The sequence below is a fragment of the Branchiostoma floridae genome, chromosome 15 (genome assembly GCF_000003815.2).
Source record: "Branchiostoma floridae strain S238N-H82 chromosome 15, Bfl_VNyyK, whole genome shotgun sequence".
NCBI classification, from domain to species: Eukaryota; Metazoa; Chordata; class Leptocardii; order Amphioxiformes; family Branchiostomatidae; genus Branchiostoma; species Branchiostoma floridae.
In genome coordinates, this window is record NC_049993.1 from 20,490,832 (window position 1) to 20,496,450 (window position 5,619).

General features: G+C 40.4%; 2 long non-coding RNA genes across 2 annotated transcripts in view; one reads left to right on the top strand and one right to left on the bottom strand.

The window, feature by feature from the left end:
• Positions 1–5,619, top strand: part of LOC118431847 — a 21,446-nt gene that overhangs the window by 8,010 nt on the left and 7,817 nt on the right. The gene's annotated exons all lie outside the window — the stretch shown is intronic.
• On the bottom strand, positions 3,012–5,223 carry LOC118431845. The gene is made up of 2 exons (XR_004833011.1): positions 4,774–5,223; positions 3,012–4,133 (listed from the first exon to the last, which is right to left on the bottom strand). It is a non-coding gene; the product is annotated as an uncharacterized LOC118431845 (long non-coding RNA).

Consider the following 5,619-nt stretch of genomic DNA (forward strand, 5'->3'; position numbering starts at 1 on the left):
GTACCCCTATCCCTAATTTTAAACAACATGCTACTGTAGGATCTGCTTGGAGATTGGAATAACTTTGTTGTACTGAAAGTCGAGAGATGTTTAATTTACATTCATGTCAAGAAGGTTGTTTTAGACAGTCTTTTCCCGCTTTCAGATTTCTAAGGCCTGTAACAGTTGATCGCTACCTTTGTCAAGCAAGTCAAACACACCTGTGCTCTCTCTGGGGCCTTTGGAGTATGTCATGATTGTGTAACTACATGCTGGTAATACCAGTCTCACACATTGCCAACATGCACACAACAGCTCTTAATTGTAATGTATCTGTTTGCTGTATTCATAGTAAAATGCCAAAGAAGACATTTAGATGTGTGTGTCTGAGTGTGTGTTTGTGATGTGCGTGTCTGTATGTGTGTGTGAGAGAGATTCTGTGTGTGATATTCTGTGTTTGTGTGAGAGAGAGAGATTCTATGTGTGAGATTGTGTGTGTGTGAGAGAGATTCTATGTGTGAGATTGTGTGTGTGTGTGAGAGAGATTCTGTGTGTGAGATTGTGTGTGTATCACGTATGTGCGTTTGCATGATTGTGTATATGTATCTGAGTGTGTATAAATGAGTGTGTGCGTGTGTGTCTGTGAGATCATTCAAGATGGGTGACCTAGCTCATGAATAAGGAAATCAACATGACTGGCACCCTATCACAAAATCAACAGATTGTCCCAAAAGTACAAGACAAGCACATCGATCCCTTCCCAGGCAAACATCGTCTCCAGCGAAAGCGGCTCAAACTAGTCAAGAACATTAAGTCATTGACAGTTAACCCTCGGGTGAACCTTGGATGAACTAAGTCAAGTCCAAAGACTTTCCTAGGTTAGTAAAGCCAAAGCTGATTTGAGCTTCTAGTGAATGAATAAAGGTGTAACAAGCAAACAGACAAATCAAAGGAAACCATTCAGAGAAAACAAAACGGCTTTTGGTTGAACCTTTATCTATTCATGAGAACCTCAAATCGGCCTGCAGGTCACTTTTCATTGAGGTCATGAGGGAGATAAGGGTCGGATAGGCCGCAAAGTCACAGAACCCCTCATAAAGCATTTCTATGGCACTAACACATCCTTAAATTCACTCATTACGGACAAATCTTCCTGTGAGCAAACTGTAGGCGGCGCTTCGACGGATGTTCCATGGGCTCTACTCCCACACTTAGAAACCGATCATTTTTGTGCCAACGCTTGGTGTGAAAACTCTTACATGTAATTCTAGATTCATGTAAAGGTTTTTAGACCAGTTTGGTCGTGTGTTAACTGGCTTTAAGTGTAACGCCTGGGATATTCTCGCATTTTAAAACGTGAGAGTACATACCCTATAAGAGCCTAATCTGCAGTACCGCTCCCGGCCGTATCATGAAAAGTACCGAAGGAGACCGTCAAATTGCCAAATTTCGGTCTTTTCAGGAATGGGGAAATGGTGAAAGACTCGCAAGGGGGTTTAAAGTTATGAAGCTTATTTGACCTTGAACTCCAAACTATGGCGATGTACACCACTTATAACAATATTCAAAGACATTTGGCTTGAACATAAATGAATATTAGGTTATATATTAGATGTTTATATCGCAATCTGCAAATTTCCCTATCGGAGACATTTCCGATGAATGAAAACCAAGCAGATGTTGGTGGGGCAGATCGGAACTTTTCCTCGTGAAAAGAATCGTTAGCTATAAACAGCGCTTCCTAGGATTTGCTATAACAGGTGGTACAGTAATAATAGGTGTATGCATTATGTAACATGTAACGTTAAAGCTGGTTTCTTACACCAAATTGTGTCTATGCCGATTAAAAGATATACAAACAGGGAAATTAATAGATACAAACTTCCCATGTCTGTAGCCACTATCCATCAGATGCCTGCGAATGATTGATTGATTGATTGAAAGTGACTATAGCTATAAAAAAACTTGATTTTATGTCTATCAGCCATAAGAAGGCTGAACCCGCGAAGGTATTTGTACTGGTCTGTGGAAATTTATTTCACTTTAATTGCTTCCTCTGAAACCGCCAACAGGTGAACATAACTGTTGGTCAATGAGTCACAAAGTTGTATTCGAATATTATCATAATTTACCCAAATATTTTCGTCTGCTACAGGGAAAAGCGAAATACAGGGAAAGACGCCAACTGTATAAGACATATAGCGAGAGAGAAATAGAAAGGTATATACAGAGAAATACACGGACAGGGAAGCTGCATTGTAAGGAGGCCATATTACGTCAAAAATAAATCTATAGGAATGAAAAGAAATCCTGCTTCGTCTCAGTTCTTCAACCACGAATGAAATATATCATTTTCTACTCTGGGCTTTAGACAGGACGTATAGATGTCATGTTGTTCCATGCTTGTCTTGGAATTTCAGTCTCCCGTTTTCTGTAGTTTGCGAGCCTTGGACTGCTGAGCTGAGCTGAGCTGAGCTGAGCTGTCCTATGGCTTAGGAGATCACTAGTTCTCTGTCTGGGAATTTAGTGTCTCAAAAAACTAGGGCCCTTCGCGGTGCCCTCAAGGCTGGTCTGGCCACGCCAGGCTGTGCCGCAAGACGCCACGTAACACAATGTGGCGTTAAGTCAGAAATATGCCAAATAAAGAGAAATATCGTTAAATTCACTCATTATAAGTTCATTTTCCCACAATTTCCCAGACTCTTCTAGCCCTCCCCTCAATGCAAGGTTTAATATTGAATGGAAACCCATTGTTCGATCCTCTTGTCACCCAAGCCCCCCTACACCCCACCAAATCTTTACAGTACGTATAATGAATACATCTTTCACTTGTGGTTTTGGTTACAAAAAGACCATTTGGGTAAATTTATGTTCACCTGTAACACAGGTGAGTGTAATTAATCTGAATACATTAATTGCTGACTTGGAAACAATGAGGATTGGCCAAGACGGTTCCTACTAATTGGATAGTTGACCAGCTATGGTTGCCCAGTGAAAGACTGGAAAAGCAGGCAAAAAAACGGAAAAACAAATCATTGAAAAGTTTTCTTTATTTCATAAGTCAGGCATGGACAAGAAGACAATAGAATAGAATAGAATAGAAAGCACATCTACTGAATTCCACTCTGGCATAAAAGGAACAACATCCTTAACGTATATACATTAGAATCCAACTGCTCTATATATATAAAACACGCTCATATGTTTATAATTATTCATCCTAACATTAATACTTATAGAAATAGAAAACTTACATCACATTAGATATTTCAGTACTTTTGAAGTTTCCAGACTGCCACATATTGGACTTTACTACTACACCCTACATATATACCGACCAGTCAAACACATTTTGCAGATGACGTACTTTAGTATTGAACCTCACTTCAACATTCTTCAACACAAAAACTAACTCTTTCACGTTTTTTCTAACGTTTTGTTTCTTGTTATCAAACCGCCATATGAGTTCCCTTTGCGTGTATCTTTATCGCATCTCACGTCATCTTCATATAAAACGGGCCGCACCTGACCGTGACACGGTGCTGTGGAAGCGCCGCCCAGTGACTGGTGAAGGTACTGCAACCGCCATCTAGTGAATGGTAAAGGTACTGCAGCTCAGGAACGACTAGTTGATATGATCAAGGTACTAATACATAATATACGAAACAGAAGAAAATAAGAAGAGGGCATGTGGTGATGTAATCAAGAATTTCCATTTTCCTAAAGCTATTATGGAGTGAGATCGAACATAGTTTGTCGAGTCTTCTGGTGCTTAAAGTGACACTACGTTCTACAGGTGGCAAAATCTCATCCTAGTTTCCCCTCATATCTATCCCGTAGTCTAGCTTGCTGTTTTCTCCATCCTTCTCGGTTACTAGTATCTGCAGATGGTTTTCTTAATGTTTCACTCATTGCCATGCCTGTCCATTCTATGATATTATCTTCCCATTGCCAGCTGCGCTTTACATTTCTTGCTCTATTGGTTCCTTGCGAGGTGATTTTGGCTAGTCCGGAAGACACACGTATCACGGCCATGTGCAATGTGTTATTGTTGGTTTTCAGTGTTTCCTAGAATCAAGGCGGTGATAACTGTTGGTCTGGCTGTTCAGCACGCACAGTCCCCCGGATTGTCCCTGGCGCTCCTCTTGCAACACCTGCAATAGTAGAACTTTATTGCACGACATTTGTACATGGTACAATGTATGGTAACGACTATTACACAAAGTAAAAAAATAGATTATAGGACTTAACATACTAATCAACATAACAATAAAGTCTTTGATATAGTGTTACATAATCGAGTCGGGCTAATCATGGGTTTCGGTATCCTTTCTGACAACAAAACAGTCATTCCTATATTTACCTATCTTTGCATTATGGGAGTTGTGGCATCTAAAGATATATACAAATCTTTCTGTAGCATCGAGCCTCTTGAAATCATATATAGTAAAGCAGTTCGTGACATCGTGTGTGTGTGGGGGGGGGGTGAATGCATTAATAACGAGCGAACGAACAGATCAAAGGATGAAAGGATGAACGAATGAATGAAATGGAGGAATGAAATTACTAGTATAACTAGCGATCGAATGAATGAAAGGAATGATTAAATAAAATGATGAATGGATGAATAAATGAAAGGATGGATGTGTCAATTTTGACCTAGGTTGTAAACCTAGTTCATAAAATGCACCTCTGAGGGAAGTCACATTTCATGGCTACTTACTTGAAGTGATGAATTCAGGTGTTTATGAGATACGAAAGCTAGTAATGTGTAGATAAGTTCATTTTGCGTACCTGTTATAAATGACGATGATCGCCCCAATGAGTCCCACAAGCGCGGTGACTAGTTCCAGCCATAGTTCCATCGAGATCGGATCGTCTGAAATGCAGTGCATGAAGTTATACTCCAATAATACACACTCACTGTTACTGTAGTTTGGGTTATATTAAAGGGTTAATGAAGTGTATTATTGTGTCATGACGTCTGGTCCTTTGCTTTAACTGCCAATTGAAACATTTAATTTCCAAGGTTGGCGTAATAACTAGAATATACGGAAGTAATACAGTCCGCTTCTGTAAACGTAAATCCAATACATGTCTACTTATGTTTTATATTTATATTAGGCCAAACCGAGATGCCCTGAGATTGAACCAAAGTCTCCCGGCTACCAAAGAATTGGAACTAAAAGCTGAAGGCATACTGCCATGGACGTACACAAGGGAGTCTGGCGCAGCTACACGGATTACACAGGACTTGAACAGAAGGGAGAGACGCTGGAGCTGTATAACAAATAATCTGACCACTCACGTGCCGACACCACCTGAAACACGCAGATTAACATCACAACAATCACACGTCCTGTCGGGAACGGGCGGAGGGTCTTCATGGTGGTTCAAGGTGTACCGTGTGGCCTCACTGGGAGAAATTCCTTCAAACCGCCTCACTGATTTTCGTTTTTTCTCTTTTCCGGGTTAGAGATCAATGTCAGTGTGAGTTAATGATTATAAGTTTGTACCCTGAACTTTTATGATATTACAAATGAGTGACGTGAACTTGAAAAAAAACGGTACAAGGTCCAGCTATAACCTGGTCACTAGGGGTGGGTACCGGTACAGAAAATTCAGGTCCAGGTCCGGTTC